Here is a 23,687-nt window from a genome sequence, read left to right as displayed (position 1 = left end):
ATTCACTGCAATTCTGCTAAGGTAGTGGTAGTCCACCTATCTATCTCTGTAGTGTAATGATCCAACAAAAGGAATGGGTTGTAATTCATTCCTCTCTCTGGTAGCAAATTATGTTCACACAAGCACCACAGGAATAGGAACACTAGGTGGAGGGATGATGTGAATGAAGATTGGTCAGTGACATTACATAATTCTTTTCATTATTCTATTTTCTATTTACCTTCCTCTTTTGCCTATATTGATTTCACATTGAAGCCTGCCTTTCCTTTCTCCCATTCAATTATAAGACATTCTCAACTGTGCTTGGCTTCCAAGTCTAGGCAAAACCAGCTGGATTCTGTACTCCTACCTGCTAAAATGTTAGTAATATTCTTTGAGCTATAAATGCAAATGTAATTAGAAGAGGGCAATATCTGCAATATCTGTGGAAGGACCTGGAGATCATTCCAATGAGGAAAGGTTGCACTGACTAGATAAAAGCTCAGAAAAAAATTATATCTATAGCTTAAGCTATTAATATGAATAAATATATCCTATCTAAACAGAAAGATGTGAGCAAATGGGCTGAAAATAGGTTTAGATTTAAACATTTGGAATAATCATATGCACCACCACTGAGTCTCCCTCCAGTTCCTCATACTGCTTTTGCCCCCATCATAAAAGTTTTGGATAGTCTTCCCAATTCACAATGGAGGTATCTTCAAATTTAGGCATAGAACATATACTCTGGCTACCTCAAAGTCTCCCGAGTTGCTTTCTTAGTTGATGGAATCCATGACAGAATTAACATTAAATTTAATAATAAATAAACATACCATAACATACTTCTATCAAAAGCTCAAATATTGAATCATATCATATTGTTATACAATAGAATAGAATAGAATAACAGAGTTGGAAGTGACCTTGGAGGTCTTCTAATCCAATCCCCTGCCCAGGCAGGAAACCCTACACCACTTCAGACAAATGGTTATCCAACATCTTCTTAAAAATTTCCAGTGTTGGAACATTCACAACTTCTGCAGGCAAGTTGTTCCACTTATTAATTGTTCTGTCAGGAAATTTCTCCTTAGTTCTAAGTTGCTTCTCTCCTTATTAGTTTCCACCCATTGCTTCTTGTTCTACCGTCAGGTGCTTTGGAGAATAGTTTGATTCCCTCTTCTTTGTGGCAACCCCTGAGATATTGGAACACAGCTATCCTGTCTCCCCTAGTCCTTCTTTTCATTAAACTAGACATACCCAGTTCCTGCAACTGTTTTTCATGTGTTTAGCCTCCAGTCCCCTAATTATCTTTGTTGCTCTTCTCTGCAATCTTTCTAGAATCTCAACATCTTTTTTACATTGTGGCAACCAAAACTGAATGCAATATTCCAAGTGTGCCTTGCCAAGGCATTATAAAGTGGTATTAACACTTCACGTGATCTTGATTCTATCCGTGTTTATGCAGTCCAGAACTGTGTTGGCTTTTTTGGCAGCTGCTGCACACTGCTGGCTCATATTTAAGTGATTGTCCACTAGGACTCCAAGATCCCTCTCACAGTCATCACTATTGAGCAAGGTATCACGTATACTGTACCTGTGCATTTTGTTTTTCTTGCCTAAATGTAGAACCTTACTTTTTTCACCATTGAATTTCATTTTATTAAATAGTACCCAATTTTCAAGTCTGTCAAGATCCTTCTGTATCTTAAGCCTATCTTCCAGAGCGTTGGCTATTCCTGCTAGCTTGGTGTCATCTGCAAATTTGATGAGTTCCCCATCTATCCCCTCGTCGAAATCATTGATGAATATGTTGAAAAGTACTGGGCCTAAAATAGAGCCTGGGGTATGCCACTATATACCTCCCTCCATGTAGATGGAGTTCCATTGAGGACTACACGTTGAGTGCGGTTGGTCAGCCAGTTATGAATCCATCTGGTGGTGATGCTGTCTAACCCACATTTTTCTACTTTATCTAGTAGAAGGTTATGGTCTACTTTATTAAATGCTTTACTGAAGTCCAAGCAAATTATATCAACAGCATTCCTCTGGTCCACTAATTTTGTCACAGTCAAAGAATGCAATAAGATTAGTCTGGCATGATCTGTTTTTGACAAACCCATGTTGGCTTTTGGTTATTACTTTGTTTGCTTCTAGGTGTTCGGTGAGTCGTTGCTTGATTATCTTTTCCAGAATCTTCCCTGGTATTGAGATCAGGCTGACAGGTCTGTAGTTTCCTGGATCTGTTTTTTTCCCCCCTTTTTTTGAAGATGGGAACTGCATCAACTCTTTTCCAGTCCTCTGGCAGTTCCCCTGTGTTCCAGGATCTTTGAAAGATATAGTTCAGTTGTTCTGAGATCTCGTCTGCCAGTTCCTTAAGAACCTTGGGGTGTAATCCATCTGATCCTGGTGATTTGAACTCGTCTAGGGTAGACAGGTGTTCACCTATCATTTTTTTCTCTATTTTAACTTGTGTTCCTAATCTGTTTTTTGTGGTGCTGTTTTTGATAGGTTGGACTGTTTTTTCCTTTTGTGTAAACACAGATGCAAAAAATGAGTTAAGTAGTTATGCTTTTTCCTTGTTACTTTCTCCCAACAATGGGCCAATTGTTTCCTTGACTTTTTTCTTGTTTTTAACATGTTGGAAGCTTTTTTTTGTTATTTTTTACTTTTGTCGCAAGCCTGTGTTTATTGTGAGCCTTAGCTTTCCTCACTTCATCTTTACAGGCTTGGGCTATTTGCTGATATTCTGCCTTAGTTATGTGTCCCCCCTTTCCACTTTTTATACTTGTCCTTTTTGTCTTTCAATTTGTCAGAGAGTTCTTTATGCAGCCATGCTGGTTTCTTTTGAGCTCTATTATTTTTCTTCTTCATTGGTATTGTGCTAGACCGGGCTTTTATAATTTCACTTTTCAAAATTTCCCAAGCTTTTTGAGTTGTTTTCCCCTTGAGAATTCTCATCCATGGAATCCTTCTCAAGCTCTAAGTTTATTGAAATTAGCTCTCTTAAAGTCCAAGACTTTAGTTTGACTTTGTTCTACTACTTGTGTTTGCATAATGTTGAATTCCAATATTGCGTGATCACTTGCCGCCAAGGTTCCTGTAGCTTCAACACCTTCTATCATTTCGTCTCTGTTAGTGAGAATTAAGTCCAATATGGCTAATCCCCTTGTTCTGTTCTCTACTTTTGGGAAACAAAGTTGTCTGCTAGGTTTGTTAGGAACCTGTTGGGTCTTCCACTTGGTGCAGAGTTTGACTCCCAGTTGATGTCAGGGTAGTTAAAATCCCCCATTACTATTGTGATGTGCTTCCTACATACCTTAGTTAGCTGACTAGCAAAAAGTTCATCTACTTCCTCTGTTTGGTTGGGTGGCTTATAATATAGACCTATGGCAATCTCATTTCCACTCCCCCTTCAATATTGACCCAAATGCATTCAAGATAATTTTCATCATTGTTGTGCACTATTTCTGTAGACATGTAGTTATTTCTTATATATAGTGCAACCCCACCTCGTCTTTTATTTGGTCTATTTCTTTTAAATAATTTATATCCCTCTAGCTGTATGTTCCATTTGTGGGTTTCATCCCACCAATATCATATCTGCCCTCATTTACTTGAATTTCTAATTCACCTTGTTTATTCCTCATACTCTGTGCATTGGTGTATAGACATTTGAGTCCATTTTGATTGACCCTGTGTTTACTGTCTACATAACATGTGTTGTGCCTGACTGCCCCTTTCTTGCCACCTGTTTGATTAATGCACATGGTATAGCACTCACTATTAAATGCTTGGTTTTGCTTGACAGCAGGGCTGATAATCTTACCCGCATAGATCCAACATCTATGTTACATGCTCTGATAACCCTATTAATTTTGGATTGCTGGGGACAGAAATGTTCTGTATCAATTCTCTGTCCTCGCTGTTCAGTTTAAATGTTTATCCAGAAAATCTGTGAATTTATTGCTAAGTAACTCAGTCCCTTTCTTTGATGGATGCAATCCATCTCTTTTGTTTGTTTTTCATTGGACCAGTTGCAGACATCATGACTAATAAAACCAAAGCCTTCCCTTCTACACCACTCCTTTAGCCACACATTAAACTCTGCTACACGCTGGCCTTTCTCTTTTTGTTCCATTTATTTATTTATTTATTTATTTATTTATTTATTTATTTATTATTTAAACTTGTATGCCACCCTCTCCCCCAAAGGACTCAGGGAGGCTTACAACGATAACAAACGCATAAAAATCAATATTCAAATATAAAAAACCAATACAATCCCCTTTAAAAACCCCTTCAGTCCAATCTGGCCAGGCCAAATAGCCATGTTTTGAGGTCACGGCAGAAAGAGCAAAGGTCAGGGGCCATCCAGAGCTCCAGGGGGAGCTGATTCCACAGAGTAGGCACGCCCACAGAGAAGGCCCGCTCCCTGGGAGTCACCAGCCGACACTGTCTGGCCGACGGGACCCCAAGGAGGTATATACCAGTAAAACCTCTGAAAAGATAAGCTTCCAACCTATATTACTAAGTTCATACCCCAAGCTCTGGAAATCATTCTGCACAGAAAGTACATCCTTTTGGGACATATCATTTGTGCCAAGATGTATAATAGCATCAACATCACAGTCTTTACTGGCATTCTTGACTATTTTAAGAATACAACTCTTGTCTCTGCTGGCAGTAGCACCTGGCAGACACCTGATCTCTTTCAAAACCTCCATATCTTTTCCTAAATTTACATCCCTTACAACTGAATCACCAACCAGAAGGTGGCTTCTCTTTGGATACCATGCTCTTCTTGTGTGACTGATGTGTAATACCTGGTTCAAACTTTCCCCTTTCCAAAGTAAATTCTTCATCTTGGACCACGATCCCGATTATTTGAGTTATCAGTATCACAACTACCTTGACCTGTCACTTTAGTGTCCCTATTAAGGTCAGCAAGGGCACTATATCTGTTATGCTGGGACACAGCAAAAGCTTTGTGTTTATATGGTTCACAGCTCTCTCCCTGCCAGATCCCACAGTTGTCCATACTGCCCTTCTCCTGCAGGATCTTTGTGGTAGAGGGGGCTGATGGTGCAGCAGCTCAGTAGAATGGAATGGCTGAATTGGGCACTTAATTTCTACTTGGAGAGCACAGATTAGAGATTCCAGATAGGTAATCTGTCCACATAGACTACTAATTTGTTTACAAAGAATACAGTACCCAAATTTGAAGAGAGTACTGCGAAAGACAGCTGCAAAACAAGTATTACACTGAACTAAGCCAGTCATTTTGAAATAGAATAAAATCACAATCTCAAGTGCACTAACTCTGAATATATTATTGCTATTTTTGGTTTATAGTTATATGATTCTCCTCTACACTCATTCTCAGACTCCCCTTTCACAGCCAGCAGCTCCTCCCCCTAGCTTCTGTGAAGTGAAAATATAATGAAGGTAAGTTTCACTCTACTTTTTCTCTGTACTCCCTCTCAGACTCCCCTCTCACAGCCAGCAGCTCCTCCCCCTAGCTTCTGTGAAGTGAAAATGTAATTTACTATCTTTTTGGATAGTGATTTCAATGTAGAATCTTTAAATGTCAAATATATCTATGTAATGTTGAATATTGCACCAAAACTTTGGAATCTGATTGATCAGGATCTACAAGTGTATCAAGAATGGCAGGTGGCTAAAAGAATCATACCGAGAAATTAGAAATGTTGTATTATTCCAAAGGACAAGGAATGGTTGTCAGAAATGTAGGAACTACTTTTTGAAAACAGCAACATTCTCCAGCAAAGAATTCTATAAGATACATTACAATGGGGTTTTGTAATATTTTGTAAAGTTTTACAATAATATTTTCTCCTGATCATATTATGGTATGGTAGTTATTAGTAAAGCAATGACTAGATAAGTATAAAATATGAGGTACATTTTTTAGTTTAAAGATTATGTGTGGGTGTAATTTTTTTTAGAAAAGTAAAATTCTCTTAAATATGAAATCTTTTTGACTAAATGTTCTATTGTTGTGATAGGAGAACTTTCAATGCCCACTTATGAAAACAATACACAGACTTTTTAAAAAATCGTGTTTTTTTAAAAAAATCAAAATGAATTATAAATCAGTTTACAAACTACAATTGTTCGATACACATAGCAGCCATACAAAAGTCACCTTATCCAGTATCCATTTCATATACATAAATATTACAACATGTATTTGTGGTGCATTCCTTTTCATGGCAAAGATAAACATGTAACAGAAATGACATAGTCTTCTCAAAATGAGTTAAACATTTCAAAAATACAAGAATCTCTGTAGGTCCTATCAATATACAGACAATTAGTGTGTAGTTTCGAACACAAAGTGGGACCTATTTGTCTTTTTCAGTTGTGATTCTTATGCAACCATTTATTATCAATAGAATAGTAAGAAGTTTTAGTATAACACTAAGATTCAATACTTCCAAGAAGTTTATTTAGCTGTACTGTATGAAGAAAATACTTGAAAATGTCAAGAGTTATACCAAGGTTTATACACAACTATGAAGCATTATTTGTGCATAACCACACTGTATGCTTAATTACGTACTATTAAAATTCACTCCCCATATGTGCTAAAGTCAATAAATGTTTCAAAATGAATTACATGAATGTTACTCTCTCCTTTTAGTTCCAGATTTAATTCCTTTAATATTTGTTTTTCACAGCAACCCTTAAACCTACTATTGTTAACAGAAGGGCTATTTTTTATCATGTTCTATATAGGTAATTAAGCTGATTTCTTAAATGTATTGTCTTTCTTCCTTCATTCCAAGTCATGATTAAGAAAGCAAGTAACATTTGAATCAACAATCTGTACTCCAAGCAAATTTTAAGCCATAAAGCTAAAGCTTACCTTTTTTTTTTTTTTGGGGGGGGGGGGGGAATCAAAAGCACAACTATCAAATTTGTTATCTTCCCAGATGGTTCAACTGACTTGATATTATTAAAATCCTTAACAGAAGATCTATTGTGTGCCATAAATCCTTCAATTTAATTAACCCAAATTTGTCACTTTTTGGTTTGCTCTGAAGTTTGTTATAGTTCATCAGCTGCCAGCTTCTCTGTAGGTGGGTTAGGTTAATATGCCTGTTGTGTGATACAGAAGCTTCCTAGCTGTGCTATAAGTGGGCAAATGAAGAATGAAAGGGGACACCAATCCTACTGAGACATATGGGCTGGAGACATGTTATTTCATAAGCCATGTTTCACAAGCCATGGCAGCAACAGTACTATTGACACCACAGAAAGTAAAGAACTGGGCAAGACCAGTCCAGACTGGAACAGACTCTCCTCCCCTTTCACCAAGATTATTCACTACCCAGCTGTGTTAGAAGGACCCGCCCACAAGACTTGATTAAAAACACTCCCAGCTGTTAACTCGCACAATTTTCAAATGTTATCGTACAGCACTGTGAAGCAGATGCAAAAATTGGACAGCTTATGATGCCATTTCTTTTGCAACTGCTACACATAAACCCAAGAACTGTGCTTCTTAGTCTTTATTGGCACTAAAAAAGCTAAGTTTCATTTTCATTTGAAATACATATAAACAATACTTTCTTTTTAAAGGTGCTCAGCACCACACTTCATTTATACTTCCAGAGCATATACTTCCTATGTAACTGATAATACAAGCATTAACGATATTAAACGAAGAATGGAAGGGCCACTCTGTGTAAGTACAATATGCCTTTCTCGCATATATTTAATACTCAGAAGTTCTGATGCATGTTCAGTTAATAATCTGTAACAATTCTATTATACTGGGAAAGGGGGAAGTAGGTGCTTTCCCCCATCAGTTATTATAAATCAAGATTGTCAATTCTGATCAATATAAACAAGGTGTCAATGTAATGTATTAATATTATGACCAAAATAAAGGTCTTGTCTTGTGACATTAAACAGCTTCATTATTTTTTCCTCTAACCCCAGGGTAAGATGTTTGTCAAGTTATATCATAACTGAGAAGCATTACAGTTATATTCATTTTTATCTATCCAATCTCTTCATAAATTAGGTCACACTAAAGAAACAACTTTTAACAGCTAAACTAATATATTTTTCCAATGTTTTCTAAAAGCCACATTTTTTACAAGAAACCAACTGCCAATTACCTGATAAGCACTAGGATAAGAAATGAGGAATTTAGTGTATAAATACTTTTTCCTGACTACGAAATAACTCTGTTGCTTTTGTTGGGCTATAATCCTATGCTCCCTAGCTTAGTTTTATTCAAAAAGAAAAAAAACCAGTATTAATTCTGTATTCCCAAACTGGGATGTTTTCCTTTACATATGTTTAATAATAACTAACTTATACTTCTGCTTACTTACAACTGTATCAGAGTTGGTTCTACTTATTCCAAAACAAAGCAGAAAATGAAGTAACAGAATAACAGCATTGGAAGGGACCTTGGAGATGTTCTAGTCCAACCCTCTGTTCAAGCAAGAGACCCTATAGGGGGGGGGTGAAATACTCCCATATCAGACTGGATCACCTGATCCGGTAGCGATTTTTCCCTGTGGTTCAGCGATTTGGTAGTGATCGCCACCCAGGTGTCATTACTTCCTGGTTTTAAAAAGGAAGTAATGTTTTTGCAGTGTGTGCACTTCCAAACTGGTAAGGAAGGTAAGTAGATTTCACCCCTGCCCTATACCTAGACTAGCAGCTATCCAGTCTCTTCCTAAAAGTCCTGAAGAACTTAAGACATATTCTTTAATGTCATTTTGGCTTATTTTAATACTGCTAACTGTGGATTTCTGATCAACAGAACTGCTGTAAATTTTGTACAGATAGCAGAAAAATTTTTGTGAACTTATTGAACCTCTTTAATTTGATATGACACAAATATCCCCAACAATTAGGGTGGAAAATACATGAATGTCTAATAGTTGAAATAACATAGTTAAGGGGCTTGTTTTATTTATTTTTAGTAAACGAGTCTTAAACGTTAGGATCCAAGAAAGGCTCTGATATTAATGCCACTCATTTTGGAAGAGAAACTGATGTAAAGGTGAGTACCTGCGAAATTGGTGTCACTTTATGTTGTCAACTATCATACCATACACTTGATACTCTAATGAAGGATAATTTCATGACAAAGTGGATATCAGACGCTGGTGCCTAAATTATGTCAAAACTATTTTTCCAGGAAAAGACCACTTCACCTTTCCAATGTAGTTTAATTCCCACACTTCAGACAACCTATGCAATTTAGTGACACACGAAGTAATCTGTGACAGGATCATCAACCCTTCCAATATCAGAAACAGAAGAATTCAGAGGATTCCCAGGGTTCAGAAGGGGAAGCCTTATTTTGGTGCCAACCAACAACATAAACCAGTCTAGCTTGAGCTCAACCTTGCCATGCCCGCACCCGGAGGTGGTGGGAAGAAAGCTTTGCCATGTTACCAGCGGTCCTCATCCCTGTCACAAAATGGGGGCCTCAGTCTCCTGAGGCCAATCTCCCCAACCCATCCTGAGGAAGACCTCCCGACAAAATAACGTTCTTCCCGAGCTTAGGAGGGACCACGCCGGCTTCTCAGGGCGACCAGGGATCGCCTTTCTCCCAACCTGACAACGCCCACCCACCCCTCGACCCCGGTCTGGCCGTCTCCACCCGCCTCCCCTTCAGTGACAACAGGCTAAAACGGCTGTTGCTTCTTCAGCCTTTCCCTGCGAAGTGACCCAGTTCTGAGGCAGCCACACAAGCGGCGGCGGCGGCGGCGGCGACAGCTTCCCACTCCCTTCCACAGGAATCCGCCATGTTAGAGCCGCCGCCACCGCCGAGCCCCTCCGCTATGTTCTCCTCCGGGCGCTGCGCCTGGATTCCCGCTTCTCGGTTCCCCTTCGATTCTCCCCTCAAATGTCCGGCGCCGGACTAGACCGGCCGTCCGCCCCGCCGCAGACAGCGGCCCTTCTCCGCCCACGCGAGCGTCCGCCATGTTAGAACAGAAGCCGCTTCTCTCCCTCCGACACAGACATAAGCACCGCCGACCGCTTTTCCCTCCCTTCAGAAGTAAGAAGCAAGAGGAGGCCAAGGCGCAGCCAGATGCACCCACGCCACGGCACGAAGCACCCGCGCTCCCCATCCTCAGACACCAGCTGGGACGCGATGTCCAGCAGCCAGCCGCCGGCGGTGCTAAAAGCCGGCGTGCTCCGCTTCTAGAAAACTAAAATGCCTCCTCGGGAAGAGGGCGAACCAAGGCACGACCGCCTCCCCGCATCTAGTCTTGGTCGGCGGGAGAGGAGGCTCTGGAGGCGGCTTCCTCCCGAGAACTTCGCGCCGATGTCACAGGGCAGCCCTCTCCGATGCTGCCCAGAAGGAAAGTGGGTGTCCCCCCCCACTCCTCTCCCAGACACCTGTGAGGTATGTCCGCACCCACGAAAACACACAGACACACACGCCGCCTCGAAGGTTCTTTCCCTTTCCCGCCGCGTTTGGAGGGCAAGTTTCAGTCCCCAGAGGGGCCGCCGCCGCCTGTCCTCCAGGGTACCCACCCCGCTACATCTACGCAGACACACCTCGAAATCAGGCCCCGAATAATCGCATACTCACGTGGGACAACGGCCCGAAAGATTTGGTAAATCGTCTTCTCTTTTTAGGCGGAATTTTTAAAGAGTGATGTGGGAACCTACAGCAGAAATACAGGAGGCGGCAACGGCGCCTTCCAGGGCCATAGGCTGCGGGGGCGACCAGCGAAAGAGCGCAAATCTGCGCTGAGGCGGCGGAGCAGAAGCAGCCGAAAGAAGCGGCACCTCGCGGGAAAAAGGGGATGAAAAATGGGAGGCGACGAGAGACCCGGGCGGCCAGAGAGACGGCGGGACGGCAACCAACACGAACACCGGGCAGCGGAACACCGCGAGAAGGCAGAAGAGGAAGAAAGGCCGCAGCGAGGCGGCATTTATAAGGAAAGCCGGGCCAGAGGAGGGGCTCGGAGCCACGCGTCACAAGCGTGCGAGGAAGGAGGCGCCGCTTCCCCGCGGAGCACCAGAGGCGCGCCTGCGCGCTTCCTCACCTCCTTTCCTCCCCCCGCCCTCCCCCGCCCGGCGCGAAGTTTTCCTGCAAGGAAGACATTGCGCATGTGCGTCGGCGGGGTACGAGGGACGCAGTTTCAAAGGTTCGAACAGGTTGCGAAGGGTAGGAGAACTGGATTTAGCTTCGCGGAGCGCGTCCGTTGCGGTGTCCTCGCCTTCTTCGAAGAGGTGACAGAGTCAGGGTCGAAGAAGAGGCGATATCCAGATTAGCACAAGAGGTGCTTATCGCTTTCCAGTTAAGGAGATGCAAGTGAATCTTTTTCCATGCGCTCTGCCTTGTTTTACAGAAGCGCTTCGGAGTTGCCCGCTTATGGGCTCAAACCCAACCGATGCAGCTGTCCTTACGACGGCATTTCCACCGCAGGTGCTTTTCACGCCCATGCCCATTTTTGAGACGACAATCGGGTGTCTGGCCTGTCCCAGGAGATGCGCTCGGGCAGTGGCTGTCGCTTGAATTTGGACGGCTGGTCTGTCTTGTATAAGGAAAAGCAATCCTGTTCAAGATTGGTTAAAAGAGGGGAAGTATTCCTTCCACACTCGTATTAGAGGGCAGTGAGGCAATTTATCTACCAAGTAGATTTGGACTCCTAAAATCAGGCAAAATTATTGTAAATGCTGGCAACTGGGGGGAAAAATTGCTCCAGATTACAGCCAGCATACTTTTTAAATTCAAACTGTTCAGGTTACAGCCTGCGCTGTGTGACTTTCCTACTGTGGTGCATTATTTCAGACTCTACACTTTCCAGGCTTATCATTATGACCCTATCATGGTATCAGAGACTGCCTTTCTAGTACATTTATAAGTGACTTTCTGAATACAGTACATTTTACTGCTAGATAATTATTAATAGACCTGAACGACGTTAGCTGTCCTGGAATAGGCCAGTATAAATATACATGGATTCGCCAAGAATTTATCAAGCTAAGACCTGCCTAATTGCACCTACTTCTTGGGACACAGTGTGTGTTAACTGAAAGTGTTATTTAACTGAACTGTTGCTGGTTTTTTTCCAACAAAAATTTTAAAAAAATATTTTTTCTGAAACAATTTGTAACAATAACAGTGTAGGACAATTAACTGCTAAACTAACACTCAGTGGGAAATATTGCAAGAAAAAACAATAATCTGATACAAATGAAAAGAGAATACTACCCTGTTTCCCTGAAAATAAGACATCTCCTGATAAAAAGCCCAATCGGGCTTTTGAGCACATGCACTAAAATAACCCACCCACCCCCAAAAATAAGGCCTCCCCGAAAATAAGCCCTCCCCTAAAATATTTAAACACATGCACAGCCAGTCCCCATCATTTCCTCTAGTTAGGGTTAAGGATACAGAGCTGGAAATCAGGTAAAATGCCAAAAGGAGCCCCGTCTTGCTCCATGTGCCCCAAAATAATAAGACCCCCACCAAAATAAAGCCAAAAAATATAAGACAGGGTCTTATTTTCTGGGAAACAGTCTTAAAAATAATGTTAGGACCTATTTACTGTTTAGAAATGCAGAAATTGTATAACTTTTAATTATAAAAAGTTATAATTGCATAACTTTTAAAACTTTATTATTAAAGAAATCATACAATTAAAAGTTCAATCTTTAAAATATATGTCATGACTTAAGATATATATTACAATTCTTTTGTATATGAAACAAATAAGAATGATATTGGAAGCTGCAACTGGCAAAAGAAGCTGGTTTATAGTTTCATTCCTATTATTTGGGTATTCAGAACAGCACAGTTTCTTACACATACACATAAAAATATGGTTCCCACACCACACTAAGCCATAATATAGTTTATTTACTTGTAAGTTAGCATATTGTGTGTTCCCAGCCTATTTTGGTTAATTCAATAAACTGTTATACTAATTACAGGTTACCAGGATGTGTGAATGCAAGAAAATTATTGTACATTCTTGTAAGTGTGAACAAAAACAGTTAAGAAAGTAGATTTTGAATGAAAATATCTAAAGAATAAAGTTTAACAAGCTTTTTCTCATCTTTTATTTAACTTAGATTCTTCTAATAACATTTCCTTTAAAAAATGTCAGAAGTGCAACTCATGCTGCTTCTGTGTTATTTCTAGTTTGGCCCCAAGGCATTTGGCTTTCCACCTGAACATCATACTGTAGTTGCTTTGACAAATCCCAAGCTTGATCTTTGCCAATATTTACAGAACAAAAAACAAGAGAGAAGATACTTGAGAAGAAACATGTGTAACAACCTTTCAGGAGTAACTAAGGGTCATCTTAGTACAACAAATTAGTACATATTGTTCAATAATAAATATTCCACATGGAATTAGAAAAATTTATATAAGGAAAGGAAAGCATACAGTTTTGCTCAGCATAATTCTAACAATGGTAATGGTGTTTGTGTGTATCTCAGAAAAAATATAACAAGACAACATAAGTGAAGTAAAATAATATATAGCAAAATAACATGGGAATTTTATCACAAGAAAATATGAAATTAGCAATCTGTAGTTTCCAGAATAAACTGCAAAGTGGGAAATATCAATATTATCTCCTAAGTCATAGGATTCCAAAGCTTGCAAAAATTAAAACAAAAAGGTGGAGGGAAAATATTTATGGAAGGAAAAATAATAGCCACAGAGTTCAAAATGTTCAATGACAATAAGCATAAAATAATATCAAAAATTTGAGATGGTTGTCCTACACAGAGACCACATTCGTATTCTGATTTATTTCTCATTTCCAAATTTAAATATCAATGAGAGTAGCATCCAAAAACTGAACATTTGGTATAGATACCAAAAAAAAAAAAAAAAAACAGTGAGGGAAAGATCCTGACTTATGGAGAAATCCCCAAACACTCTAATTTAGAGTGATGGAATGCTGAATAACAGGGTGGGGAGGAATGGAAAATGGAAGTTTTGTGAAAGAATGTGGTTGGTTGGTTGGTTGGTTGGTTGACTGACTATCTGGATAAGTGAAATAGGAGCTCCAATATCAAAATATTATGCTATGTTAGATTTTCTGTCAGGTTCAAAATGAAATTCTGCTTTGGATGCCAAGAATGAGACTTCTTCCCTATTATCTTTTACTTGGGGAAGGCATTGTTACCTAATCACAATTCTGATTTTTTTCCCCTAAGGGTAACCAACTTTCCATTTGCAAAAGAGAAAGAAATAGTCAAAACAAAGGCAAAAACAGGCATGTTTGAAGAGAACAGTTTAATCTATGGTTGAGGGCAACTGACATATAAAATGCTGCAGATGTAAATTGCAGCAGGTGTAACGGAGAAAAGGAGATAATAAAACGCTTGAGTTTATGGAAAAGAGAAATAAATACTGAAGGAAATGTGACTTGAAAGTTTAAAGCATTTCACCACTTTGCATTAATTAAATTTCAAGAATACAGATCAGAAAAGCCTTGCTATGTCTGGGATAGCATAAGTAGAACATCAAAGTGACTATACTTTGTATTGTTTTCTTGGCAACAATATGGAAATGTTTAACCGTGCCATGACTGACTGACTAGATGCTGCCACTAACTGTACTGTAACAAGTAATATAGGCTTACAGCAAATAATAAGGTGGGGGAACTGATTTTCCCTAATCTTTAAGCATGCATCCTGCATACACGCACCCCACACTGGCAATAAAATCCATATTTGAAGTTGGAATCCAGCAAGATTTTTTAAAAAATTATATATTTTATACAATACCATGGGGGAAGCATGTGCAAGATAACATAGGTATTATATAACTACTAGTAGATTAAATTGCACATACATTAGTTGTAACCGTTCTGGTTGACTCTTTCATGAAAAGTTAGAACAATGTTTTTTATGCCAAAATGTGTAGGAATGTGTGCTAAGAATGTATTTAAGACAAATAGAATTTAGGTTAATTAAAGGAAAAAAATGCCAGCAGTAGGTGACCCTACTACTGAACACAGGTAAGAGTCAAGCTTGGCCTAAGGGAGTTTACTATTTTTTTAAAGAAAAACACGTGTTCAACTGTAGATTTTAATTTTTAAGAAAATTGCTATAACTTGTTTGTTATAGTGTTGCATATAAAGAGTAAGTCCCTCTTACTTGAGCCTGAAAGATTATGTTTATATTTTTAAAAAATAATTCATTTTTCTATTTATTTTAAGAAATGCTTACTTGATTCTGGAAGAAGAGAAGACCAAAATGAATAAAAATGATTGGAGAGATGATCCTAGGCAGATTGTATTCTGCAAGTAAAATTTTCTAAGTCTTCTAGGTTAAGAAATTATTTTGTTGAGATTTCTTTAAGGTATTTTGTGAATGGAACTGGCACAAATACAGACCTTTTATCTCTAATAAAAAGGAGATACTACAACAATAAAAGGAGGGGGAAATGACATCTAACAAAGACTTTAAAATATTATAGGACTTCACTGAACCCTAATTTCTTCACCTGCATAGTAGTTTCTTAGTCACTTACTCATGAAAAATTTCTAGAATTTTTCAATTTCACTTTTCCCCAAAAAATTGTGGTTCTTGATTCGGGTTTTTACTTTATGAACTAGGTTTACTAATAAAACAATGAATTGAAATGTGAAAATTTACACAGGATATAGACATACAGTAATGCAATTATGGCAAACTTTAATATAGTGAATATCAAACTCTTACCTTTTAATGAAGAGGGGGCAGTGGTTTTTTTTTTGCCTCTGTCAGATATCTTAAGATCACACTTCACAGAGCAAGGAAAAGAAGTTGCACCTTTTAAACCTTTAGACTTTCTCCTCCCTTCTGCGTAAGCAGAGCCATCAGTTCCTTGTTTTAATCTAATCACTGCAGGAAAGGAAAACATCTGGGGGTGGCAGGAGCACCTCCAAGGCTGCCCACCCCTCTGGCATCCCTACATCAACTTGTGTTTATTTTCATGGAAGAAGTGGCATGTGACAAATATGAATCACTCTCTATTCTATTTGTTTATTTTAATGCTCTTTGGCCCCATAGGGGTTCAAAAGACATTCTTAGAAAATAAAAACTCTGTAATTGCAATCTTGCACTTTGCTTGAAAATATACCCACCTGCCTGCGGGGGAGGGGGGGACGGGACAGACAGAAAGATCAGATGCAGAGCATATCCTCAGAGCTTAGAACAGGTGGAAGAAAGTAACTACATCAGTTTACCTTCTAGGATGGTATGAGACAGGCCATATCCACTATGGCAGCCATTTTGTTAATTTACAGAAATCCTCACAAAACAGCTATTTTGTAAGAATTCCCCAGCATGTGTTTCAATTTCTAAATAAGACATCTGACCAACCCACCCCAATTGGCTAGCTTTCTTTTATAAGAATAAATAGATAGTTTCTTATTTCAAAATATCAGTTGCTCTTTGACGTAGTGGGCACCAGGGGTGAAATCCAGCAGGTTCTGACAGGTTCTGGAGAACCAGTAATGGAAATTTTGAATAGTTCGGAGAACCAGTGGGCAGAAATTTTAAGTAGTTCAGAGAAGCAGCAAATGCCACCTCTGGCTGGCCCCAGAGTGGGGTGGGAATGGGGATTTTGCAGTAACCTTCCCCTGCCACGCCTACCAAACCACACCATGCCCACCAAGCCACAGAACTGGTAGTAAAAAAAATTGTATTTCATCACTGATGGCACCCAGGCAGCCGATTTAACAAGCTTTCCTTCAGTACATAAAGCAGTACAAAAGTATGCTGGCATAACATGCTGAGCTCTAATCTGCCTCATCAAAAAGTGATCGCCTTCCTGACTTTAAATGTGGAATAAAGAAATGGATTGGTGGATTTCTTGGAAGCTAAAGAAGCATCCATCAATCACTGCCCCACCTATAGTTCAAACAGGGGGAGGAGTTGAATTTTAACCAGATGGATAGAGCTATGATTTAGCCATCTATCAACCCATAATTCATGGGGTGCACTAGGAATTATCTTCTGTTTTGCTGGAAAATCCTAGCAACCTTCTGGATCATCTGCAGTGCCTGATTCACAGAAATCAATGTAGTATATAGCGAAGCTTGGAAGAACATGGAAAACACTTTAAAATCAAATCAAGTAAAGAGATAGCCTCAGGGTAACCTCAGGCTCCAACAAGATTACATCATTAATTTGTATTCCTAAAGAATTCTTAATGAGACATTTCTGAGATACAAAGAGAGGGGCCTGAAGTTGACACCCCAATGAAGTTAAAAAAGACAGGAGCTCACAAGCAAAGATGACACTTTCTTCTCATGAGAATAGCTGCACAGATACTAGTGTAAATTCTTTTTGCAATTATTATTCATTCTCATGATAGGACCCTTAATGTTCATGTTGAACAACAACAACAAACTATCCTGAACCACATTTTAAAAAACTGAAAGGGGGAAAACCATGCCTTTTTGCTTCTAAATGTTTTTTTCTACCATTATTTATTATGGGCATTCCTTCCCACCAATACATGGAACTCACTCTAGTTGGCAACCTACCTGAAATGTAAAGGCTGTTGAGAATATTAACGTTTTAAAGAAATATAGTCTAGATCAGAGTTTTTCAAACTTGAGGCCTTCAAAGGGTACCCCGAGAGACTAAGGGGAAAACCTTCCTAAAATAATTAACTTAAATGCTGCCAATTTTCTCAGAATCAAGAATTCTGAGAATTTTTTTTTGCTAATATTGAAAACTCTTGGCCTAGATTAGTGCATGTATTATGTTTTCAAGGAACAAGATATTAATATGCTGACAAGATTGGGTTGATCTAACCATTGGGCATCTACTTATGCTCAAATCCAAGATGAAGCCCAAATTGAGTCTTTGAGGGGGAAGGTAATCCTCTCTAGTACAGGCTGAATCCCTATTGCCTCAATTTGCCTCTAAGCTAAGCAACTCTTTATTAAGGCTCATATGTTTATACTGTCCACTATCAACATCAGAACAGAAGTAGACCTTGAATAGCTTTTTCATATTTGGACTTAAAAGGAGAGAGATAGTTGGAAGTCATCCTCATCACTACTAGTACTGAACTCTCAAACTCTGAGCAACTTATCTAGGCATGCATACTATATTTATTTGTACATATTTGCATAGAACTCTTGAGTATCTATGTACTTCAATTATATCAGGCCTTCTTTGTACTTTCAGAAGAGTTCTTAAAATGGAAGCTAAGGTATTCATTTTTGGGTACCCAAAATGTCAGGTGCCCAATTCCTGGATTGTTATGCAAATGTTTATGCTTTGCTGTTGCTAGTTATAAGTTTTAATGCAGCTTTCCCTAATCTCTGGCTCTCTATATAGAATTCTCCTGCCAGCATGGTCCCTGGAAATAAATTATCATATTTTTGACACACTATGCTTAGATCCAGCTCTTTCGACAAGTCCAAATACTGGGAAAGGTGAAAAGAAAGAAGATAACTAGCAGTGAGGTGAACAGATTTAATAATGGTCTGCACTTAGTCTGCACTTAGTTCAATCACTAAAATTGACACCAGTTTGAAGGCACATAATCTGGAAAAAGATAGTTTATTTGTTGTTTTACTGTGAAGGGTTGTACGGTGTTTTTATCTACACTATGCAGCATTGTTATTTTTATTTTTTGAGGTTGTTGTTTTAAAAAAATTGTTAGAAACTGGGAGAGGATTTTACCTATAGCTTAAAAATGTAAGTAAATAAGAAAAAAATACCCATACATGATTACACATTAATCAGGGATTATAGATGAGACATAGTACCTTGTACTTTCATTTGAACCAAGTACTTTCTGGATCAGTGCTTATCACCAACTCCTATATTATACAGTACAAAATTTGCTATTATAAAAATATTAGAGAAATTACACAGAACTGGGTATGTGTCTAGTAGTTGCAACCTTCTTGATTTGGTGGTCGTTGACATCAAACCTGCTTTTCCAGATTATATTCTGAACAATTTAAAAGGTATTACAGACATACCATATATATATAACTCAATCGAAAAATAATTAAATATAGTGTAGTAAGCATCAGAAATCTTGTGGAGCCCCAGCTGCCAATATTACCCCAGAAATTAATGCCAGATCTGTTTATGTTGTTGTATCATCTGGCAATCCCAGAATGATAATTTGGACTTCAACTTCGCCCTCAAAATCCAATCCACCCATATCTCTGGAGGAAAGTGATGCTGAAGAAGCATTTCATAATTTTTGGAAATTTGGGTCAGAATGAACCAGAAGCAACTCTTGTTTAGTCTTCATGTCAGGAAATAAAGACAACCTGTAATGTGTGCGTTCTGCTATGTCTATGGCCTGAATCCTGCAAGTGCAGAGTTTTGTCTCATAACTGCCCTTGGAATAACTCTTCCTATAACCACTACAGATAATTGTTTGGACCCTGAAGGTAGTAATGGCTTTTCTTAGATAAAAGGTTGATTTACGAAGAACCAGGATAAATGAAATAGTGTTAGTTCCACTATTTATTTAGCAGGCATGCTAATTTATTACTAACATATCTTTCACAGTTACATAACTAATTTTTTCCAAGTACTTGAATAATATGCTCTAATCCAAGACTGATTATTGTTTGGAGTTACATAACAGAAATATAACATTTGAAGAAGTCTGGTCTTTTGCAAAGAATTTTTTTTAATACAATGATATTCCTATGCAGTTAATTATGCAGAGACATACATAATCAATTACACTAACTGCACCAAAAAATGGCTTTTTTCTTCTCTTCCAAGTTGTTTACAATGCTGTTATGCTTTCTACCTTCGCTCCTTGTTACTGTGTTCATGATTGTTATATTTTATATAACATTTTTCTTATTTCATTGTTAAAACTTTTTTATCAATTTACTAATTTTTTTTCATTTTGTTTTCTCCATAGGGTGTGTTAATTTAAAATAACCAAAATAATATTGTCTATCTTTTGCTATGTTTTTGTTTCACTTAGTGGCATGCTAACTGATTGGGCATTTTGATTAGCCTATTTGTTTTGGGTTTTTTTTACATTGACTCTGAGCCAATATATATAAAAAGATAGATTCTACAATGAATGAAATATGTCTGAGTCAAAATATTTACACTGTAGAGAAATAATAGCATAATAGTTAAGACTGAATTCACGTATCATCTGAACCCATGTTACCATTTGTTTGATCTTAACTTACTATGGAAAGCTGTTGTAAGGTATGGTTTATGGCATAATGTGTGTCAGTTAAAACATGGCTTGTTCAACAAAACATGGCTATGTATGATATAGTACTCAAACCAATAGAAAACTTGCAGATTAATCATTGTCATATACAGACGATAATCACATCTACTTCATCATCTGGACTGTTCATGGCCAAGGCAAGGGAGTTTCCATGATTGCCAAGCTAGTTGCGTATTTCCCCCCTTCTTCTACTGTATTTCAGTGCTTGCCAAAACAATTCTCTTTGTTTTATCTCTCTTATCTTTTCCCTCCTATTTCCAATTTTTGGCTGATTCTTGCTCTAGATGTTTTATTTGCCTATACCTTTTACACCCAAAGCTGCTCTGGCTAATTTCAAGTCAAGGAAAAAGCCATTGCCTATGTCTTTTGTTTTCATCCAAGCAAGAATGTTTCTCATGTTTCTTTCTCGTGTTTCTGTAGACACCTTTATTTTTGACATGTGCTGTTAATCTATTTCCCAAATAAAAGCATGTTTAATTCTTGAGAACTTGCTCCCCAGCAAGTTATTTGCAGCACAGTGCTACAGATGTGAACGCAGAAACAGCTAAGATAGACTTCATAAAAATGTGTTGAATTGCAGCTCTAATCCCTGTTGCCTGAGAATTTTTGCATTAGCAATGTTTCAGCTCAAACAGTAAACCTAAGACTCCATCTGACTAGTCACCGGTTTCAGATCATATTTTAGGAATTATCTAGGTAGAAGAGAATGTCCTCCCAAGCATGTGCTGCTTTGAAATGCTAGTCTGCTTATGTTGCTTGAAACCCTTTGGCCACAGTTGAAAAGGAAGCTTGATCCCACAGCTGCTATGTCTGCATTAGTAGTATACTTTAAGAATGGACTTCATTAGGATTGAAAGTGGAATTTTAGAAGCTGTATCTTCTTGCACAAATTCATTCATCAAAACTTTTTTAAAAAATTAAATAATGTCACATGATTAGGTTCCTATAAAACTGGTCTTACTGATTACCAAACTTAGATTGTGCTTTGCTGCAATCTGAACTATGTACATACTTCCCGTTATTAATGTGAGTGTAGATGGCAGCAACAGCAGTAGTTACACAACTGTTCTCCAACTTTGGACTACAGAGATTACACACTTCAATCAGAGTATTTAATTTTATGGGTGTGGGGGTTGGGGGTCATGAGAAGTTGGCATCAAGTGTGTCTGAAAACATTTTTGTGATGCTTTGATGTAAAAGGCCTTTTTTGTAGATAACTGTTGAAATAGAGAAGGAGAAGCACACATGGACCTCTTTAGAAGCTTTCAATTATTCTTGAAAGTAATTTGATTGAAATCTAGCACAGTTTTTAGGCCACTTCTTCCTGTACTTCCAGTTCAAGCATCTTTAATCTAAGCTCCATCTCTTCAGTACTCAAAAATAAACAGAAGGATGCAATATTAAAAAATTCATTACCTCTTAGAGAAGCAGTAGATAAATGATTCCAAAATGCTTTAAGAACTTGCTATAAGCACATTCACTTGTGTTCAAGGTAAAAACTCCATGTTTGTAGTGCATGCATTCAAACAAATCAATACATTACAAATAGTTATACTCCAATAGCTGCTTTTGATCATCAATTGGGTATGGATTTTCACAATATTTATGTTTGGTTCCTATGGCTACCTAACCCCAAACCTTCCCTTCTGCTTCATATATATGTTAAATAGTATAAGGAGGGATCTGAGCCTTGTGGTGCCACACATAAGGAAGATCATAGGCTCTAATATTCTTCTTATTAACAACAAGTATTGCCACTCAGGAAGGAACAAAACTACTGCAATACAGTGTTTCCAACTCCCAAATCTTGCAGTCTGTCTAGAGGAATATTATAGTTGATGGTATCAAAAGCAGGGAGTTTTCTCACAATACAAAGAGAGCTATTATCTGATTATCTAAATCCTGACTAACTTAATTCACAAGAACAATCAATACCATTCTTGTCTGCACACCCCATTTGAATCCTTAAGGAGAAAGCTCTAGAAAATCAGCTAGATTAAAGAGGAAAGTAAATGAAAACATTTACTTTAAATGTTTAAAGAGGAAAGTAAATGAAAACATACAAATATTCCATGGACAAATGTAGCTGAAAAAAATAAGATTTACATTTGTTATTAGAGCATATGATATCAACTAGATTCTGCTCAAGGAAAGTGTCCTTTACTGGTTTTAGTTTCAAGTCTATTAGTTTAGCTCAGGATTTTTAAGAATTGAAGTCTACCCATCTTAAAATTACCAATTTTGAAAAACTTGGGTTTGATTTACATTTTGGCCTCCCAATTATATGCGTTTATTCTATGTCATTTAAAATGAGGTTTGCTCCCAAGTAAGCAAGCATAGGATTGCATCCATCATCTGATAATCACAGGCCTTTTTTCTTTTACATCAACCTTGCCCTAAGTAGCATCCTGCAGGAGAAACTGTTATTTCTAGCGCTCATTTATCATTCTGGTCAATGTCCCTCTGATGGTCAACTCCACACCTTTAAAGGGGGTTCAGAAAAGAATAATTCGGCTAAAAGCCTTGAGAAGTGTCTTCTACCTCCAGAAAGGAAGTCATCACGCTTTATCACTAGCTAGTAAGGAGTCATAACAAAAGACAGCTATACTCATATATGTTGCAAACTTCACAGTTATCTGCTGTGTGAACTAAGGTCCTTCTAAAAATCTGATCTCCCAACACTGGAAAACTCTAGGTAACTTTTGCCCTGTTTAGCAAGGGGTGGGAAACCAACATTGCTGTATTATATTAATTAGCATTCAACTAGGGAGGATGTTAATTTAACATAAGATAGTCCTCAACTTACAACCACAATTCAGCCCAAAATTTATATTAAATGAGAAATTTGTTAAGTGAGTTTTATCTCATTTTACAACTTTCCTTGCCTCATTTGTTAAGTGACTCACTGCAGTTGTTAAATTATTAACACAGTTGTTAAATTAATCTTGTTTCCACATTGACTTGGCTTGTCAGAAAGTTGCAAAAGGGGATCACAAGACCCTGGGACACTGCCCTTTCAGTGCCGTTGTAACTTCAAATGGTCATTAAATGAACTGCTGTAAATCAAGGACTACCTGTATATGTTAGTCTTTTTTTTTCTTTTTTTAAAAAAGACACTTTTTCTTTGTAATGTCTTTTTTAAAATTCTTTTGTCCTTTTGGCATTTTGTATTTTTAATCTTTAAACAAACTAAAAATTTTCCACACACACAGAAAATTCTAGGTAACATAACCATTGAGATGTGGATTGACAAGTTCTCTGCAATTGTCACATTAGAAAAAAAATCACAATTAAAATAAGGAGATATCAGAGGCAGGAACAACAATCTGGATGGATTTTGATTGCTCTAGTATAACATTAACCTAGCAATATGGGCTATAATATTTATATCCTGAGATTGACTAGCACAAAGCCACCCAGCTAGGTTTTCATGTCTAAGGTAAGGTGGGACTAGAATTCACCGTCTCCCACTTTCTAACCTGGGGCCTTAACC

General features: G+C 38.2%; 1 protein-coding gene across 1 annotated transcript in view; it reads right to left on the bottom strand.

The window, feature by feature from the left end:
- The window catches only part of AZIN1 (antizyme inhibitor 1), a 32,340-nt gene extending 21,464 nt beyond the window's left edge, over positions 1–10,876 (bottom strand). The window contains exon 1 of the mRNA XM_070940402.1: positions 10,577–10,876. The gene's annotated coding sequence lies outside the window, so the exon portion shown is untranslated. The remainder of the gene's footprint in view (positions 1–10,576) is intronic.
- Between the last annotated feature and the right edge of the window lie 12,811 nt (positions 10,877–23,687).

Source organism: Pituophis catenifer, unplaced genomic scaffold, assembly GCF_029215685.1.
Source record: "Pituophis catenifer annectens isolate HBS135680 unplaced genomic scaffold, rPitCat1.0.hap2 SCAF_3, whole genome shotgun sequence".
Lineage (NCBI taxonomy): Eukaryota > Metazoa > Chordata > Lepidosauria > Squamata > Colubridae > Pituophis > Pituophis catenifer.
This window is presented reverse-complemented; position numbering and strand designations above follow the sequence as displayed.